We start from the raw sequence: 21,752 nt of genomic DNA, 5'->3' as shown, positions 1-21,752 counted from the left end.
CTACCTAGGGTGGCATATAGCATTGGTGCAACCAGGCCAGATGCACAGGGTCACAGTAGCTCAGGGGACAAGTAGCAACTCTTTTAACTGGTTTTGCTAGGCATTATGAGGAGCTTGGGGACAGGGTAAAATTCTCTCAGGGTCAAACAGTGGGTTCAAAAATATTATACAGGTCACAAGAGCACAATATCACAAGCACAATAAATGGGGACCTACTTGAAAAATATTTTTTTGCTGGCAGGTAATTTGACATACAAAATTTATGAGCACTTACTCATGTTTTGCTGCTCCTCACATGGCCAACCACCAAAATCATGGAACATTTGTCGACATATGCGCCTCCATGCAATCTCCTTTCTGGCCCGGTCTGCATAATGTGCATTCCATTGGTCCCATAATTCTGGGCGATCTTGCACAAGAACAATAAGCATCTCCACATTCAGATTCAGGTAGGGTGCCATGATGCTGTACTCCGTAGAGGCGTACTTCCTGGATGTCTGGAGCACTTTTTGAGCTAATTAGCATGTCTAAGCTTCCTGATAATTGCTTGGATCATTTCCTGTCACCTGCCAAAGTCATGCGTATTTCTCGCAAGTCACACGTATGGTCCGTGTGTAATGCATTGCTTTTGCGCACCGAAAGACTTGCATTGTTGTATTGCGGCCAGAATACGCTGACATACGCAGCATGCTGCGATTGGCATGGACCGTAAAATACGCGCGAGAAATATATGGCTGATGGGGGCATAGAAAATCATTGGTCCGTGTGCAATGCGTGGTTTTTACGCCTCTCACTCATCCGTATTTCTCTCTAGTGTGACCCCGGCCTTAGAGTGTTCCCCTATCTGAAGTCATTATACTCATGAACTGTAGCGGGATGCTGTGAATTTGCACCTTCAGATATAATCACAGAAAAATGTCAATAATTCACTGGTAACGAATCCAAGGACACCTCACAATACATAGATGCCATCCTCACAGAGTAGAACAGGACCTGTTGGATACACATCTTCAGGTCGGTCTTGCTGCATACTATTGATTCTGTATATGCACTTGAGCACATATCTTAATTTTTTCAATTTATTTGCACATTTAGCAGGTGGGCAGGTCATGTTATTAGCATATGCTGCTTTTGTCTATCAGTTTTTAATTTATAAATGTTTCAAGTGGGAGTGCTGCTGAGTATACATACTATTTTACAAGTATTAAAGAGAATTTGTTAAAGAGGACCTACCACTTGAGATAATTTAATAGGTGATTCCTTTTACCTGGTGTAAGGGACGCTTTTTTCCTTAATTTGTCTTTGTTTTTGTTTTGTTTTTATGCTTTTATATCTTAGAAATAGAGAGGTGAAGGAGGAAAAAATACAGTGGGGGGAATAAGTATTTGATCCCTTTCTGATTTTGTAAGTCTGCCCACTGACAAAGACATGAGCAGTCTATAATTTTAAGGGTAGGTGAATTTAAACATTGAGAGATAAAATATCAAAAATAAAATCCAGAAAATCACATTGTATAAATTATATACATTTATTTGCATTTTGCAGTGAGAAAAAAGTATTTGATCCCCTACCAACCATGCTCCTAATCAACTCGTTACCTGCAATTAAAGACAGCTGTCTTACATAGTAACCTTTATAAAAGACTCCTGTCCACAGACTCAATTAATCAGTCAGACTCTAACATCTACAACATGGACAAGACCAAAGAGCTTTCTAAGGATGTCAGGGACAAGATCATAGACCTGCACAAAGCTGGAATGGGTGAGAAGGAGACAACTGTTGGTGCAATAGTGAGAAAATGGAAGAAATACAAAATGACTGTCAATCGATATCGATCTGGGGCACCATGCAAAATCTCACCTCGTGGGATTTCCTTGATCATGAGGAAGGTGAGAGATAAGCCTAAAACTACAAGGGGAACTTGTTAATGATCTCAAGGCAGCTGGGACCACAATCACCAAGAAAAACATTGGCAACAGATTACGCCGTAAAGGTTTAAAAATCTGCAGTGCCTGCAAGATCCCTCTGCTCAAGAAGGCACATGTGCAGGCCCGTTTTGACATTTACCAATGAACAACTGGATGATTCTGTGAGTGATTGGGAGAAGGTGCTGGGGTCAGATGAGACAAAAATTGAGCTCTTTGGCATTAACTCAACTCGCCATGTTTGGAGGAAGAGAAATTCTGCCTATGACCCAAAGAACACCATCCCCACTGTCAAGCATGGAGGTAGAAACATTATCTTTTGGGGATGTTTCTTTGCTAAGGGCAAAGGACTACTTCACCGCATCAATGGGGGAAATCATGGAGCAATGTACCACAAAATCCTGAGTGAAAACCTCCTTCCGTACACTAGGACATTAACCCCTTTCTGCCATATGACGTACTATCCCGTCCATGTGCCCTGGGACTTAATTCCCAGGGACGAGATAGTACGTCATAGCGATCAGGGCCGCCCACGTGGTGAGCACCGCTGATCGCGGACCCCTGGCACACTGCGATCAAACACGATCGCAGTGTACCAGGGGTTTAGGGAAGCATCGGGAGGGAGGAGGCTCCCTCCGTGCTTCCCTGAGACCCCCACAGCAGCGCAATGTGCAGCGCAATGTGGGGGCCTCCTTCCCTGCAGGTCCCCGCATCTAAAATGGTGGCGGGGACCCTCAGGGGCCTGCAGCGAGCTGGCTTACTCAGTGCCTGCAAAGCGCAGGCATGAGGAAGCCTGCAGTACTGCCTGTGACAGATCGCTGCTCTGTCACAGCGATCTGTGATGTGACAGATCAGCAATCTGTCACATGACAGTTATGTCCCCCCTGGGACATTGTAATAAAGTAAAAAAAAAATAAAAGTGTAAAAATAATTTTTAAAAAATTGCTAAATAAATTAAAAAAAATATTCCCTAATAAATTCATTTTTTGGAAATAAAAAAAAACAGTAAAAGTACACATATTTGGTATCACCACGTCCGTAACGACCCACCCTATAAAACTGTCCCATTAGTTAACCCCCTTAGCGAACCCCTTAAAAAATAAAATAAAAAACAAAAAAATAAATATCATCATATCGCCGAGCAAAAAGTGCAATAACGCGCGATCAAAAAGACGGATATAAATAAGCATGGTATCGCTGAAAACGACATCTTGTCCCGCAAAAAATGAGCTGCCATACAGCATCATCAGAGAAAAAATAAAAAAGTTATAGCTCGCAGAATAAAGCGATGCAAAAATAATTATTTTTTATATAAAATTGTTTTCATTGCATAAAAGCGCCACAACATAAAAAAACATAAATGAGGTATCGCTGTAACCGCACTCATCTGAAGACTAAAACCGCCTCATCAATTTTACTGCACGCGGAACGGTGTAAACGCAACCCCCAAAAGAAATTCTTGAAATGCTGCTTTTTGTTCATTCTGTGTCCCAAAAATCGGAATAAAAAGCGATTATAAAATGTCACGGGTCTGAAAATGGTACCAATAAAAACGTCAACTTGTCCCACAAAAAATAAGACCTCACATGACTCGGTGGGTCAAAATATAGAAAAATTATAGCTCTCAAAATGTGGTGATGGCAAAAAATATTTTTACAATAAAAAGCGCCTTTTAGCGTGTGACAGCTGCCACATGTAAAAACCCGCTATAAATAGTAAATCAAACCCCCCTTTATCACCCCCTTAGTTATGGAAAAATAATAAAATTAAAAAAATGTATTTATTTCCATTTTCCCATTAGGGTTAGGGTTAGGGTTAGGGTTAGGGCTAGGGTTAGGGCTAGGGTTAGGGCTGAGATTAGGGTTAGGGGTGTGTTGGGGTTAGGGTTGGAGTTAGAATAGGGGGGTTTCCACTGTTTGGGCACATCAGGGGCTCTCCAAACGCAACATGGCGTCTGATCTCAATTCCAGCCAATTCTGCATTGAAAAAGTCAAATGGTGCTCCTTCCTTCCAAGCTCTGCCATGTGCCCAAACAGTGTTTTACCCCCACATATGGGATATCAGCCTACTCAGGACAAATTGGAAAACAACTTTTGGGGTCTAATTTTTCCTGATACCCTTAGGAAAATAAAAAATTGGTTGCAAAAATATCATTTTTGTGGAAAAAAATATGATTTTTTTATTTTCACGCCCGGGCGTTATAAACTTCTGTGAAGCACTTGGGGGTTCAAAGTGCTCACCACACATCTAGATAAGTTCCGTGGGGGGTCTAGTTTCCAAAATGGGGTCACTTGTGGGGAGTTTCAACAGTTTAGGCACATCAGAGGCTATCCAAATGTGAAATGACACCCGCAGACCATTCCATCAAAGTCTGCTTTCCAAAACGTTACTACTTACCTTCCGAGCCCCGACGTGTGCCCATACAGTAGTTTTCTCCCACATATGGGGTATCAGCGTACTCAGGACAAATTGTACAACAACATTTGTGGTCCAATTTTTTCACGTTACCATTGAGAAAATAAAAAAATTGGGGACTAACAGATTATGTTTGTGGAAAAAATATGATTTTTTAATTTTCACGCCCGGGCGTTATAAACTTCTGTGAAGCCCTTGGGGGTTCAAAGTTCTCACCACACATCTAGATAAGTTCCTTGGGGGGTTTAGTTTCCAAAATGATGTCATTTGTGGGGGGTTTCCACTGTTTTGGTACATCAGGTGCTTTCCAAACGCGACATGGTGTCCGATCTCAATTCCAGCCAAAAAAGTCAAATGGCGCTGCTTCCCTTCCGAGCTCTGCCACGCGCCCAAATAGTCATTTACACCCACATATGGGGTATCAGCGTACTCAGGACAAATTGCACAATAACTTTTAGGTTCCTCTTACCCTTGGGAAAACAAAAATTGGGGGTGAAAAGATCATTTTTGTGGAAAAAATATGATTTTTTAATTTTGCGGCTGTACATTATAAACTTCTGTGAAGCCCTTGTGGGTTCAAAGTTCTCACCACATATCTAGATAAGTTCCTTGGGGGCGTCTAGTTTCAAAAATGTGGTTACTTGTGGGGGGTTTCCACTGTTTAGTTACGTCAGGGGCTCACCAAACGTGACATGGCATCCGATCTGAATTCCAGCCAATTTTGCATTGAAAAAGTCAAACGGTCCTCCTTCCCTTCTGAGCTCTGCCATGCCCCGAAACAGTGGTTTCCCCCACATATCAGATATCAGCATACTCAAGACAAACTGCACAATAACTTTTGCATCCATTTTCTCCTGATACCCTTGTTAAAATAAAAAAATTGGACCTGAAGTAAATTTTTTTTGTGAAAAAAAATTAAATGTTCATTTTTTTTAAACATTCAAAAAATTACTGTGAAGCACCAGAAGGGTTAATGAACTTCTTGAATGTGGATTTGAGCACCTTGAGGGGTGCAGTTTTTAGAATGGTGTCACTTTTGGGTATTTTCTATCATAAAAATAAAATGGTGTTGCAAAAATGAGAAATCGCTGGTCAACTTTAAACCCTTATAACTTCCTAACAAAAAAATTTTGGTTCCAAAATTGTGCTGATGTAAAGTAAACATGTGGGAAATGTTATTTAGTAAGTTTTTCATATGTCTGTGATTTAAGGGCATAAAAATTCAAATTTGGAAAATTGCAAAATTTTCAAGATTTTCGCCAAATATCCATTTTTTTCACAAATAAACGGAAGTTATTTGAATGAAATTTTACCACTAACATAAAGTACAATATGTCATGAGAAAACACTGTCAGAATCAGTGGGATCCATGGAAGCGTTTGAGAGTTATTACCTCATAAAGGGACAGTGGTCAGAATTGTAAAAATTGGCCTGGTCATGAACATGCAAACCACCGTTGGGGGTTAAGGGGTTAAAAATGGGTAGTGGCTGGGTCTTCCAGCAAGACAATGACCCAAAACATACAGCAAAGGCAACAAAGGATGTGCTCAATAAGAAGCACATTAAGGTAGTGAAGTGGCCTGGACAGTCTCCAGACCTAAATCCCATGGAAAACTTACTGCAAAAAATATATATAATATTTATATAATTTATGCAATGTAATTTTCTGGATTTTATTGTTGATATGTTAAAATTAACCCACCCTTAAAAGGGAATCTGTCACCTCATTTTTCGCTTATAAGCTTCGACTGCCATTCTGTAATGCTGTAGATAAGCCCTCGATGTAACCTGAAAGATAAGAAAAACAAGTTAGATTATACTTATTCAGGGGCGGTCCGGTGAGGTCCGGGTTTGATGGGTGTCACAGGTCCAGGTCCAGAGCTTACCATCTTCATGCATTGACGTCCTCTTCCTTGCTTCTGTCGCGGCTCCTGCGCAGGCATATTTCTTTGCCCTGTTGAGGGTAGAGTAAAGTACTGCAATGCGCAGGCGCCAGGGAAGGTCACAGAGGCCCAGCGCTTGCACACTGCAGTACTTTACTCTGCCCTCAACAGGGCAAATCAGTACGCCTGTGCAGGAGCCGCAACAGAAGCAAGGAAGAGGACATCATCACATGAAGATAGGAGGCTTCGGACCCGAACCTGTGACATACATCAGCCCGAACCGCCTCCCCAGGTGAGTATAATCTAACTTGTTTTTCTTATTTTCAGGTTACATCAGGGGCTTATCTACAGCATTACAGAATGCTATAATACCTAATGGCGGTGGCCACAGCTTATATGCAAAAAATGAGGTGACAGTTTCCCTTTAACCCCTTCACTACCAAGGGTGGTTTGCACGTTAACTCCAGGGCCAATTTTTACAATTCTGACCACTGTCCTTTTATGAGGCCATAACTCTGGAATGCTTCCATGGATCCCGGTGATTCTGACAATGTTTTCTCGTAACATATTGTACTTCATGTTATTGGTAAAATTTCATTCATATATCTTGTGTTTATTTGTGAAAAAAAAACGATATTTGGTGAAAATGTTGAAAATTTCGCAATTTTCCAACTTTGAATTTTTATGCCCTTAAATCAGAGAGATATGGCCCACAAAAAACTTAATAAGTATCATTTCCTACATGTTTATTTTACATCAGCACAATTTTGGAACCAAATTTTTTTTTTGTTAGGAAGTTATAAGGGTTAAAAGTTGACCAGCGATTTCTCATTTTTGCAATGCCATTTTATTTTTACAGACCACATCACATTTGAAGTCACTTTGAGGGGTCTATATGATAAAAAATACCCAAAAGTGACACCATTCTAAAAACTGCACCCCTTAGGCTGGAGTCACACTAACCAGCGCAAAATACGCTCCGTATTTTACATGCGTAATACGGATGACAGACCCCTAAACAGTGCTCCGTATGTCATCCGTAAGCAAGGTGTGGTTGCGTATTTTGCGCATGTAAGCATCCGTATGTAATCCGTATGGCATCCGTATGGTGAGATTTTCTCGCAGGCTTGCAAAATGGACATATAATGGAGCCCTATGACAGTTTTAATAAAGAAATGAAAGAATAGATATAGAGACATAGAATGCATATATATAAATATATATATATAAATATATATGTATTCTATGTGTATATATTTATTCTTTCTTTCTTTATTAAACCTGTCAGTGTGAGTTTACTGTATAGCGCACTGAATTGCCGGCTTTGCTAAAAGACACCGGGTGCGTATTTCTCGCAAGTCACATGTGTGGTCCGTGTGTAATCCGTATTTTTTGCGCACCCATAGACTTGCATTGGCGTATTTTCGGCCGTAGTACGCTGACAATCGCAGCATGCTGCGAGTGGCACGGAGCGTAGGATACTGAGGAGAAATATACGCCTGGTGCGAGGGACCCCATAGAGAATCATTGGTCCGTGTCTAATGCGTGCTTTTTGCGCCTCTCACGCACCCGTATTCCTCGCCAGTGTGACTCAAGCCTTAAGGTGCTCAAAACCACAATCAATGAGTTTATTAACCCTTCTGGTGCTTCACAGGAATTTTTTGAATATTTAAAAAAAATGAACATTCAACTTTTTTTCACAAAAAAACACTTCAGGTTCAAATTTTTTTATTTTACCAAGGGTAACAGGAGAAATTAGACTGCAAAAATTATTGTGCAATTTGTCCTGAGTACGCTGATACCTGATATGTGGGGGGAACCACTGTTTCGGCGCATGGCAGAGCTCAGAAGGGAAGGAGCGTCGTTTGACTTTTACAATGCAAAATTTGCTGGAATTCTGATCGGACGCCATGTCACGTTTGGAGAGCCCCTGATGTACCTAAACAGTGGAAACCCCCCACAAGTGACCCCATTTTGGAAACTAGACCCCCCAAGGAACTTATCTAGATATGTGGTGAGAACTTTGAACCCACAAGGGCTTCACAGAAGTTTATAACGCCCAGGCGTGAAAATAAAAAAATCATATTTTTTCCACAAAATGATCTTTTCACCCCCAATTTTTATTTTCCCAAGGGTAACAGGACTCTAAATGTTATTGTGCAATTTGTCCTGAGTACGCTGATACCCCACATGTGGGGGTAAACCACTATTTGGACGCATGGCAGAGCTCGGAAGGGAAGCAGCGCCATTTGACTTTTTTGGCTGGAATTGAGATCGGACACCATGTCGCGTTTGCAAAGCCCCTGATGTACCAAAACAGTGGAATCCCCCCACAAATGACCCCATTTTGGAAACTAGACCCCCATAGGAACTTATCTAGATGTGTGGTGAGAACTTTGAACCCCCAAATGCTTCACAGAAGTTTATAACGCCCAGGCGTGAAAATAAAAAAATCATATTTTTTTTCCACAAAAATGATATTTTTGCCCCAATTTTTTATTTTCCTAAGGGCAACAGGAGAAATAGGACCCCAAAAGTTGTTTTGCAAATTGTCCTGAGTAGGCCGATACCCCATATGAGGGGGTAAAACACTGTTTGGGTGCATGGCAGAGCTTGGAAGGGAAGGAGCACCATTTGACTTTTTCAACGCAGAATTGGCTGGAATTGAGATCAGATGCCATGTTGCGTTTGAAGAGCACCTGATGTGCGCAAATGGTGGAAACCCCCAATTCTAGCACCAACCCTAACCCCAAAACACCCCTAAAACTAACCTTAGCCCTAACCCTAACACTAGCCCTAACCCTAGCCCTAACCCTAATGGGAAAATGGAAATAAATACATTTTTTAATTTTATTATTTTTCCCTAACTAAGGGGGTGATAACGGGGGGTTTGATTTACTATTTATGGCAGTATTTATATTTGGCAGCTGTCACACGCTAAAAGACGCTTTTTATTGTAAAAATAGTTTTTGCATCACCACATATTGAGAGCTATAATTTTTCCATATTTTGACCCACCGAGTCATGTGAGGTCTTATTTTTTGCGGGACGAGTTGACGTTTTTATTGGTACCATGATCGGGCATGTGACATTTTTTAATCGCTTTTTATTTCATTTTTTGGGATGCAGAATTTACAAAAACCATCGTTTCATGAATTTCTTTTGGGTGGTGCGTATATGCCGTTCCGCGTGCGATAAAATTGATAAAGCGGTTTTCTTCTTCGGGTCAGTACGGTTACAGTGATACCTCATTTATGTCTTTTTTATGTTTTGGCGCTTTTATGCAATGAAATCAGTTTTATTTAAAAAATAATTATTTTTGCATCGCTTTATTCTGCGAGCTATAACTTTTTTGTTTTTTCGCTGATGATGCTGTATGATGGCTCGTATTTTGCGGGACAAGATGATGTTTTCAGCGGTACCATGGATATTTGTATGAATCTTTTTGATCGCGCGTTATTGCACTTTTTGTTCGGCGGTATTATAATAAATCATTATTTTTTGCTTCGTTTTTTATTTTTATTTTTTAAGGGGTTCGCTTAAGGGGTTAACTAATCGGACAGATTTATAGGGCGGGTTGTTACGGACGCGGCAATGCCAAATATGTGTACTTTCATTGTTTGTTTGTTTTTATTTCCAAAAAATGAATTTATTGGGGAATATTTTTTTTTTAATTTATTTAGCGATTTCTTTTTAATTATTTTTGCACTTTTTTTTTTTTTACTTTATTACAATGTCCCAGGGGGACATAACTGTCATGTGACAGATCGCTGATCTGTCACATCACAGATCGCTGTGACAGATCAGCGATCTGTCACAGGCACTGCTGCAGGCTTCCTCATGCCTGCGCTCTGCGGGCAGTGAGGAAGCCAGCTTCCTGCAGGCCCCCGGAGGTCCCCGCCGCCATATTGGATCCGGGGACCTGCAGGAAAGGAGCCCCCCCGCAGCAGAGCTGCACATTGCGCTGCCGTGGGGGGCTCAGGGAAGCACGGAGGGAGCCCCCTCCCTGCCGATGCTTCCCCTTAACCCCCGGTACACCGCGATCGTGTTTGATCGCGGTGTGCAAGGGGTTAACGTGTCGGGGACGGTCCGTGACCGCCCCTGACACATTGTGCCGGGTGTCAGCTGTGATAATCAGCTGACACCCGGCCACGATCAGCGACGCTCACCACGTGGGTGCCGCTGATCGCACTAGACGTACTATTCCGTCCTTGGGACTTAGGTCCCAGGTCACATGGAAGGAATAGTACGTCCATTGTAGGAAAGGGGTTAAAATTATGGAATGTTCATGCTTTTGTCAGTGGGCAAACTTACAAAATCAGCAAGGGATCAAATATTTATTTACCCCACTGTAATAGATGGCAGATTCATGAGAGTAGGAGAATTTATATGAAACATTTACATATGCGGATCATAAGTGACAGATCCTTTAAAATCTATTATTGTGATGCACAGACTGATATCTTCCTAGTGCATTACTGTTTTCTTATTAAACTTTATCTGATGCTTGGTAGTTTTATTTGTCTTTTGCTTTATGGCAGCTGAAATGATAGTTTACTGACAGCAAAATGTTAAATCTTTTCAGGAAGTGAAGAAACACAGCCTCTTCCTCCTGTATGCCATGGCCTGGACTATCTTATAGTATTCCCATTGTATCTTTTCTAGGTGTTTAGCAGTAGAATATAGCAGTCATTAACTCAATCACCTTCTAATAATGTTGAGACAACTTTGCTCATCCTAACCCAGTCCTAGACCGTAAATCTGACAAATAAGCTGCAAGACAGGAAGCCAGAGCTTAATATGAGCATTTTTCCTAACTGGAGAATTTCAAGTTTTTATATTGATGTATGAAACAATTTTAAAATATATGTTTTAAGTAGAATCTTAAATCAATGATAATTCATTTTCTGATGATGACTAATAATAATACTACTTCCAAAGATACTTTGGTTAGCCCCAATGTATACTACTAGCTTCATTTCTTATTGTGTATTTTTGGACTGAAGAAATATTGTTTTAGGATTGATGAAAGGATTTTATTTATCCTGGACATGAGTGTTGGCGCAGATCTGTCGGGTTGTTGCTGTGTTCATTGGACCTGGCATGCTATTTATGCTGAAATAACTGATGCATTATTTTCCTAACATATTGTCTTTTCTTCATAAACAATGAAACATATGTTTCTGGAAATGATTTTTGTCAACATGCTGGTCTAGGCTTCCTGTTGGATACATACATTTCATTGCCACATTTGCATTCAGCAGGTTCATTGAATTTTTTTTTATCTTGATATTTTATAAAAATAGTAACGTGTATAAGTTTAAGGCAGCACGGTGGCTCAGTGGTTAGAATTGCTGGAGTCCTGGGTTCAAATCCCACCAAGGATAAAATCTGCAAGGAGTTTGTCTGTTCTCCCCGTGTTTGCGTGGGTTTCTTTCCGGTTTCCTCCAACATTCCAAAAAGACATACTGATAGGGAATTTAGATTGTGAGCCCCATCGGGACAGCGATGATAATGTGTGCAGACTGTAAAGCGCTGCGGAATATGTTAGCGCTGTATAAAAATAAAGATTATTATTAAGGCAGGTGTGGAAAAATGCTGCAAAGTAAGAATGATTAAAAACATAGGTGTAAATAGTTTATTTTTTTATGAATTAACAATGTGAAGAGTAGTGACCACCTTCTGCCTTCAGATCGGCAACAATTCTTCTAGGTATCTAGTACTTGCACTCAGTGTTTGAAGGAACTAGGCAGGAACAAGAACCAACTACAGATATAGGAACTAGGCAGGGAGGAGAACCAACTACAGATATAGGAACTAGGTAGGGAGGAGAACCAACTACAGATATAGGAACTAGGCATGGAGGAGAACCAACTACAGATGTATGAACTAGGCATGGAGGAGAACCAACTACAGATATAGGAACTAGGCATGGAGGAGAACCAACTACAGATATAGGAACTAGGCATGGAGGAGAACCAACTACAGATGTATGAACTAGGCATGGAGGAGAACCAACTACAGATATAGGAACTAGGCAGGGAGGAGAACCAACTACAGATATAGGAACTAGGCAGGGAGGAGAACCAACTACAGATATAGGAACTAGGCAGGGAGGAGAACCAACTATAGATATAGGAACTAGGCATGGAGGAGAACCAACTACAGATGTATGAACTAGGCAGGGAGGAGAACCAACTACAGATATAGGACCTAGGCAGGGAGGAGAACCAACTACAGATATAGAAACTAGGCATGGAGGAGAACCAACTACAGATATAGGAACTAGGCAGGGAGGAGAACCAACTACAGATATAGGAACTAGGCAGGGAGGAGAACCAACTACAGATATAGGAACTAGGCAGGGAGGAGAACCAACTATAGATATAGGAACTAGGCATGGAGGAGAACCAACTACAGATATAGGAACTAGGCAGGGAGGAGAACCAACTACAGATATAGGACCTAGGCAGGGAGGAGAACCAACTACAGATATAGAAACTAGGCATGGAGGAGAACCAACTACAGATATAGGAACTAGGCAGGGAGGAGAACCAACTACAGATATAGGAACTAGGCAGGGAGGAGAACCAACTACAGATATAGGAACTAGGCATGTAGGAGAACCAACTACAGATATAGGAACTAGGCATGGAGGAGAACCAACTACAGATATAGGAACTAGGCATGGAGGACAACCAACTACAGATGTATGAACTAGGCATGGAGGAGAACCAACTACAGATATAGGAACAAGGCAGGGAGGAGAACCAACTACAGATATAGGAACTAGGCATGGAGGAGAACCAACTACAGATGTATGAATGTAGGTTTGTGTAAACCCTTCTGTCTCTTTATGTTATCCCAGACACTTAATGATGTTGGGATCACAGCTTTGTGAGGCCATATCATCATTTTCATGACTCATTGTTCTTCATATTTTGAAAATACAGCTGTGCTCAAAAGTTTACATACCACAGCAGAATTTTTGCTTTCTTGGCCTTTTTTCAGAGAATATGAATGATAACACCAAAACTTTTTCTCCACTCATGGTTAATGGATGGGTGAAGCCATTTATTGTCAAACTACTGTGTTTTCTCTTTTTAAATCACAATGATAACCCAAAATATTCAAATGACCCTGATCAAAAGACCACATACCCCTTTTCTTAATACAGTGTATTGCCCCCTATAACATCAATGACAGCTTGAAGTTTTTTGTGGTAGTTGTAGATGAGGTTCTTTATTTTCTCAGATGGTAAAGCTGCCCACTCTTCTTGGCAAAAAGCCTCCAGTTCCTGTAAATTCCTGGGCTGTCTAGAATGAACTGACCGCTTGAAATATCCCCAGAGTGGCTCAAAGATATTGAGGTCAGGAGGCTGAGATGGCCACTCCAGAACCTCCACATTGTTCTGCTATAGCCAATGACAGGTCGACTTGGTCTTGTGTTTTGGATCATTGTCATGTTGGAACGTCCAAGTACGCCCCATGCACAGCTTCCAGGCTGATGATTGCAGATTTGCCTTCAGTATTTGCTGATAACATGCTGCATTCATATTTACTTCAACTAGTTTCCGTGCCTTTGTAGCTCACACATCTCCAAAACTTCAGTGATCGACCTTCATGCTTTACAGTAGGAATGGTGTCCCTTTCATCACAGGTCTTGTTGACCTCTCTCCAAATGTAACATTTATGGTTGTGGCAAAAAAAGTTCAATTTTGGTCTCATCACTCCAAATTACTTTGTTCCAGATGTTTTGAGGCTTGTCTCTATGCTGTTCCATATTGTAGGCGAGATACTTTGTGGCATTTGTGCAGTAATAGCTTTCTTCTTGGAACTCAACCATGCAGCCCATTTTTCTTAAAGTGCCTCCTTATTGTTCATCTTGAAACAGCCACACTACTAGTTTTCAGAGAGTCCAGTATTTCAGCTGATGTTATTTGTGAGTTTTTCTTTGCATCCCAAACATTTTTCCAGGCAATTGTGAACAAAATTTTTGTTGGTCTACCTGATTGTGGTTTTGTTTTTACAAAGCCCCTGAATTTTCATTTGTTTATCACTGTTTGAAGGCTACTGCCTGGTATTATCAATTCCTTGGATATCTTTTTGTATCCCTTTTCCAGTTTTATACAGTTCAACTACCTTTTCCCGTAGATCCATTGACAGATCTTTTGCTTTCCCCATTACTCACAATCCAGAAACGTCAGTGGCTGGATGAAAGGTGTAAGAGTCTGTCTGGATCACAGAAACTCAGCTTTTATGCACACACTGATTTCAAGCAAACAGGTCACATGTGAGGATGTTACCTTTAGTAGCCATTCAAACTCATTTATGTCAACTTCTGTGCATGTTATCAGGCCAAAATCAACAGGGTCATTTGGATGATTTGGGTTGTCATTATGATTTAAAAAGAGAAAGCATAGTAGTTTGACAATAAATGGCTTTAACCAACCACTATCCATGAGTGTAGAAAAAGCTTTGGTGTTATCTAATATATAAAGCTCAAGTGTGTGTATGTATGTATGTATGTATGTATGTGTGTGTATGTATGTGTGCGTGTGTGTGTATGTCCGGGATTGGCATCCGCACCGTCGCAGCTGCAGCCACAAAATTTGGCACAGTCAGACGTCTGGACCCCGAGAGTGTCCTAGGCTATGTTGTGAGGCGAAATCTTAACCATGCGCGTTCCAATTCACCAAACAATTTTGCCCCTGTCTACATACTGGGGAAAAAGTGTGTGCGCATCTAGCCCCGCCCCTCATTATGATGTCACAATGGTTGCCATGGCGACGCTGATGTCATCATAGGTTGCAAGCCCCGCCGCTCATTATGATGTCATAATGGTTGACTATGGAATGGAAGATGTGTGATGGGTATATGGGCACTGGAAAATGGGATGGAGGATATGTATGATGGGTATATGGGCACGGGACTATGGGATGGCAGATGTGTGATGGGTACATGGGCATGGGACTATGGGATGGCGGACATGTATGATGGGCATATGGGCACGGGACTATGGGATGGAGGATGTGTGATGGGTATATGGGCACTGGACTATGGGATGGAGGATATGTATGACGGGTATATGGGCACGGGACTATGGGATGGCGGATATGTATGATCGGTATATGGGCACGGGACTATGGGATGGAGGATATGTATGATGGGTATATGGGCATGGGCCTATGGGATGAAGGATGTGTGATGGGTATATGGGCATGGGACTATGGGGTGGAGGATATGTATGATGGGTATATGGGCATGGGACTATGAGATGAAGGATGTGTGATGGGTATATGGGCACTCGACTATGGGATGGCGAATATGTATGATGGGTATATGGGCATGGGACTATGGGATGGAGGATGTGTGATGGGTATATGGGCACTCGACTATGGGATGGAGGATATGTATGATGGGTATATGGGCATGGGCCTATGGGATCGTGGATATGTATGATGGGTATATGGGCACGGGACTATGGGATGGAGGATAATTATAATTTGCTATAACTAACCACAGTTAGTTACTATGCCCGGGCAGCACCGGGCTCTTCAGCTAGTCATTAATATTATCTGAAAAATGGCTAAGATAGCAACAACTGCATTTCTTAATGTCAATGTCATTGGCTGCATGTTTGAGATCGTTGTCCTACAGAATACAGTGGGTATGGAAAGTATTTTGACCCTTTTAAATTTTTCTCTCTTTGTTTCATTGCAGCCATTTGGTAAATTTAGAAAAGTTCATTTTTTTCTCATTAATGTACACTATGCACCCCATCTTGACTGAAAAAAATAGAAATGTAGAAATTTTTGCAAATTTATAAAAAAAGAAAAACTGAAATATCACATCCTTCAGGTTGGATGGTGAACATTGGAGGACAGCCATTTTCAAGTCTCTCTAGAGATGCTCAATTGGATTTAGGTCAGGGCTCTGGCTGGGCCAGTCAAGAATGATCACAGTTGTTCTGAAGCCACACCTTTGTTATTTTAGCTGTGTGCTTAGGGTCATTGTCTTGTTGGAAGGTGAACCTTCGGCCAAGTCTGAAGTTCAGAGCACTCTGGAAGAGATTTTCATCCAGGATATTTCTGTACTTGGCCGCATTCATGTTTTCTTCAATTGCAACCAGTCATCCTGTCCCTGCATCTGAAAAACACCCCCATAGCATGATGCTGCCACCACCATGTTTCACTGTTGGGGTTGTATTGGGCAGGTGAGGAGAAGTGCCTGGTTTTCTCCACACATACCGCTTAGAATTATCACCAAAAAGCTCTATCTTTGTCTCATCAAACCAGAGAATCTTATTTTTTATAGTCTGGGAGTCCTTCATGTGTTTTTTAGTAAACTCTATGCAGGCTTTTATATGTCTGGCACTGAGTAGAGGCTTCCGTCGGGCCACTCTGCCATAAAGTCACAAACCAAAAAACCTGAAGTACAAAGTCCAAATATCAATAAAAATATATAAATTTATTGAAGTCTCAGTATGCAACAAATCACAACATATACTAAATTACACACATAACATTGATATCACAGACAAGTGTCACAAAGACAGGATTAGGTAAAAAATTGGTGCACATGTCCTGATAGCCACAATAATAAATATGATAAAGTGCTAAGTGCTATTCATCCTATGGGAAGTAGTGGAGTAAAGATCAATGTATTCAGAGATTATTAAATGATTGCACACATCTCAAGGAGGATCACAAGGAAATGGACAGCATGTGACTTATATGAGTGTCTGAGCAAAGGGTCTGAATACTTATGACCATGTGATATTTCAGTTTTTCTTTTTTAATAAATTTGCAAAAATTTCTACTTTTCTATTTTCTTTCAGTCAAGATGGGGTGCAGAGTGTACATTAATGAGAAAAAAATGAACGTTTTTGAATTTACCAAATGGCTGCAATGAAACAAACAGTGAAAAATGTAAAGGGGTCTGAATACTTTCTGTACCCACTGTACAGTACATTCTATATGCTGTTTCCCTGGTTCATTAGGCTTCACTTGTTCACCATTTCGGTAAATAATTTCAGCACGCAGTGGTATAGTCACCTCTAAATATCATGCCACAATGCGTCATCCCTGTTAATAGGGTAGTGTGCCATTGATTGACCATTTTTTGTACCTATGTACCTACTATTTAGCCCTTTATGCAATGTTCTATGTGTTTTTTTCTATGGGGATTTGTTGTCATTAAGCCCTTTTAAAATTTATTAATAAAAGTTAACTTATAGGTTCTATTTTGTCTACTGGTGTCAAGATACAAAATGGAAGTGTGCTGTGAGAGAATATGAGAATTAAATTGCACTCGCCAATGCAATTTAATTTGTGTGATGTCCATTTTTTACACACATATCTTAGACTGGTTTCACATTTGCGCATTGTGCACTTTCGGTCGCACGCGCATTTGTCCCCTATAATTATAATGGCGTGCGCAGTGTCTAGCGATTGCACGCAGGCCTCAGCGTTTCAGTGCGCTGCGCATTTTCCATGTCTGCGATCACACGCGCCGGACGCAACATGTTGCATTTTTTGGTCCGCTCAACGTCGTTAAAAATGCGCATGCGCGCGTCAGCGCACGCAATGCGTAAAAAAATAGTATTACAATCTATTTGCTTGCTGACACGCGCTGTATAGTGCGCATGTCAGCGCTTAGTGAGCGCATGCGATTTCAGAGTAAACAATGTCTAGACACTGTCTAAATCCAGCCCCTCAACAAGAAACATTGTTTGGGAGCATGGGAGATAAAAGAAGTGCTTTGTAGCGCCACCTCATCACTCTCCAGACATACTGCAAGAAGAAAAGACACCCACCCAGCCAGAGATCATATTTTGGATCACAGCAGCTTAATGTGAGTATAATTTTTCTGTGAGCCTGTGCTTTCAAATATAAAATGTGTAGTAATGTTTTATTTTTTCCTTTTGCTAGAATGTCTTCTGGATCCAAATACTCACCAGCAGCGGAAGAATTGGCAGACGCAGAGCGCGAGGTGAGTAGTTTGCTGTCTTGTGAAGTACGCCTGCCTGTCCAAATGTTTAATTATTTATTTTCTTTTACAGACCTCAGCATCGGACCAGCCAAGTGAGGGTGAGCAGCCGGAGCAGCGTACATAAAGCACGGCGGGAAGGAGACGCACGGTAGGAAAGTTTTTTCTAATTTTTTGTTTTTTAAAAATTTTTTGGGATTCTGGTTTTCCTGTCCAGTCTTTCTCCCCATTTTTTTTCTTCTCCATCACCACTCTCCATAAATGCAAAGATTCTAAATGTATTTCTTTTCTAGGTTCCACCACGGGATGAAGACGTCTATCTAGACAATGAGCAACTCATCAGCCTTGTCGAGGAGCATGTCCCGTTGTGGGACAGCCGTGACCAGCAGTACAAGGACATTGTGGTGACCCGGCGGCTATTGAATGAAGTGGCTGCAGCATTGATGGAGGGCTGGGACAGCGCCTCTGCAACTGTCAAAAAGGCATAAGTATTTCTCTGTTGTGTGATGCTGCAATGACTCTTGATCCTGATGATACATGTGTGTTTACTGCAAGAGATCTGCTTGCAGTAAACACACATGTATCCTCAGGTTCAATAGTGTACGCATTGTGTATTGAATGCTGTCTCTTTTTTATGGTTCACTCTTGATCCTGATGATACATGTGTGTTTACTGCAAGAGATCTGCTTGCAGTAAACACACATGTGACCTCTGGTTCAATAGTGTACGCATTGTGTATTGAATGCTGTCTCTTTTTTATGGTTCACTCTTGATCCTGATGATACATGTGGGTTTACTGTAAGAGATCTGCTTGCAGTAAACACACATGTGACCTCAGGTTCAATATTGTACGCATTGTGTATTGAATGCTGTCTCTTTTTTATGGTTCACTCTTGATCCTGATGATACATGTGGGTTTACTGCAAGAGATCTGCTTGCAGTAAACACACATGTGACCTCAGGTTCAATAGTGTACGCATTGTGTATTGAATGCTGTCTCTTTTTTATGGTTCAATCTTGATCCTGATGATACATGTGTGTTTACTGCAAGAGATCTGCTTGCAGTAAACACACATGTGTCCTCAGGTTCAAAAGTGTACGCATTGTGTATTGAATGCTGTCTCTTTTTTATGGTTCAATCTTGATCCTGATGATACATGTGGGTTTACTGCAAGAGATCTGCTTGCAGTAAACACACATGTGTCCTCAGGGTCAATAGTGAATGCATTTTTATTTGAATTATTGGTGATTCAGCATTGATGACATCTCAGGTGTGTGTGGTAATACAGATACCATCATTGTGTTGTCCAAACTATTTTTGTTTTTCTTTTCCATTGTTTCAACAGTGAACAAAGTCCGCACACGTTGGCGCTCGATGAAGGACCGTTTCAACACTGATGTTCTTGCTGAGGGACAGGTTCGCAGTGGCTCTTCTGCAAGGACAAGAACCAAGTATCGGTATCAACGCGCCTTGGAATTCTTACGACCAGTACTTGCCACCAGAGAGTAAGTATTTTTTTTTTTTTTGGCTTATTAACCCTAATTTATATTCCACAGCTGATCCGTCTTGTTAATGCTGGATACTAATGTTTACCTTTTTTCCACAACACCTGGAGCAGCACCCTGCAACCTGTCCCAGGAGCGGCTCTTTATCGATTGACCTCAGACCCATCCCAGCCATCCGACAGCCAGGAAGCAAGTTGCAGGTCAGCAACACAGACAGCTGGTGGCCAGGAAGCTGGTCAATCAGGTGTTCCCCTGTCCCAAGTCTCTGACACTGGTTATGCGGGCACTACCTGCCAGCGGCAGAGGGCCTCAGACAGGCCTGTCTTGCCCGAGTTCATGTACTTGAGCGAGGCCTTTCATGCCAGTCTCAAGACGCTGTCCGAAAGAGTGGAAAGTGGATTTTCTCTAATGGAACGTGGTTTTAACTACATGGAACACCTCTTCCACTCTTCCGCACAGTGCCTTGACCGCCTGGAGGCCGACCTCAATAGACCAGAGCACCATTTCTTTAGTAAAATTGAATGGGGCAAGGCGGATCACCTTAGTCCTGAGCAATAGCTGACTGTCTTACACGCCTGCAACACTGCTTACTTGCAGGCTATGCAGCAGAATCAGTACGTGCAGCAGTCAGTGTTGTCATTCCCACCTGTGCCACCATTGACTTGACTGCTGCATATCACTGCACAGCCACCTGCATTCCTAGCCAAGCTGGGCACCACTACACCACACCAATGTCAAGTGCTGTTGGATACTCCACCCCCGCCGCCACCATCATGTCATGCGCTGCTCCTGTCTGGAGCACCAGTACTGCGACCGTTACCACATCTTGGAGCACCTCCAGCTCTAAATCTCATTGGGCCACCACCTCTTCACCTGTTCGCACAGAAAGAACATCTCCAGATCGGAGCACCGCCACTTCTCCAATGCATGAGAGCACCACCACAACTCCACACCATACAAGGAGCACCCCAACCACCACTCTTCAGAGGATCACCACCACCACCTCATAGGAGCACCTCCACCACTACTCTGCAGAGGATCACCGCCAACACTTCGCCTCCTCAGGGCACCTCCAAAACTCAACATCAGAGTAGCACCTCCACCACTTCACCAGATCGGAGCACCGCCCACACTTCTCCCACCAGAAGCACCGGGCATAATTCACCTTCCATGATCACTGTCACCACCATTTCACCTACAAGGAACACCGCCAGCGCCACCACTGAGCACCCAAGGGGAGACCCTCATTCTGTTTTTTATTCACATCATCCATGGACCAGCAGCTCTAGGCGGTCAAGCCATGGAAGGCAGTCACACGGTGGTAGTCGGTCCAGGCAGGTGACTCCTGCCCCAAAGAAGAAAAAACAAAAGACTACTCAATCCCCCCTCTCCTTCCAATGTTTCACAACCTTCCTCCTTTACCATGCCTGACCTCCCTTCCCTCAGTAATTTAGTAGCACCTTCACCTAGAACCCCTTCCTCAGTTTCCAGCCGTTCATCCTCTCTCCACACCCCCAAAGTATCCAACACTTCTCCCAAACGTCCTTCAAAGTGAAAATAATTTTATTAAAAAAATAGTAAACATTGAATATTTTGTGTTCAAATAATGTTTGGTTAATGTGTCTTTCGCCGCCTACACACACTGCGCCGTACACACACTGCGCCGTACACTTTTCTTTTTTGTGTACACATAGCTCCAGAAATGACACGTTTCGTGTGTCAATTTTGGAGATATGTATCTGCCAACAAGAAAAACTCAATATACGTTCATTTTTTACATGGCCTCAGTGTCTTTGCTCAGGTAACGTAATAGATGATGGTGTTGATTGCAAGGACTATCTATTGTTACCTTGATGAGTATCCTTATCAGTTTATCTACTATGGTGTTTTGTAACATCATTTTACTGTTTGGAATACAATCCAAGGTTATTATAGATAGACCTTGTAAATCAGGGTTCCCCAACTTCAGTCCTCAAGGCCCACCAACAGATCATGTTTTCAGGATTTCCTTAGTATTGCTCACATGATAATTG

The sequence above is a fragment of the Dendrobates tinctorius genome, unplaced genomic scaffold (assembly GCF_039654945.1).
Source record: "Dendrobates tinctorius isolate UK_male_01 unplaced genomic scaffold, ASM3965494v1 ptg000128l, whole genome shotgun sequence".
In the NCBI taxonomy this organism is placed as follows: Eukaryota; Metazoa; Chordata; class Amphibia; order Anura; family Dendrobatidae; genus Dendrobates; species Dendrobates tinctorius.
The sequence above is the reverse complement of the archived record's forward strand: the minus strand, read 5'-3'. Positions refer to the sequence as shown.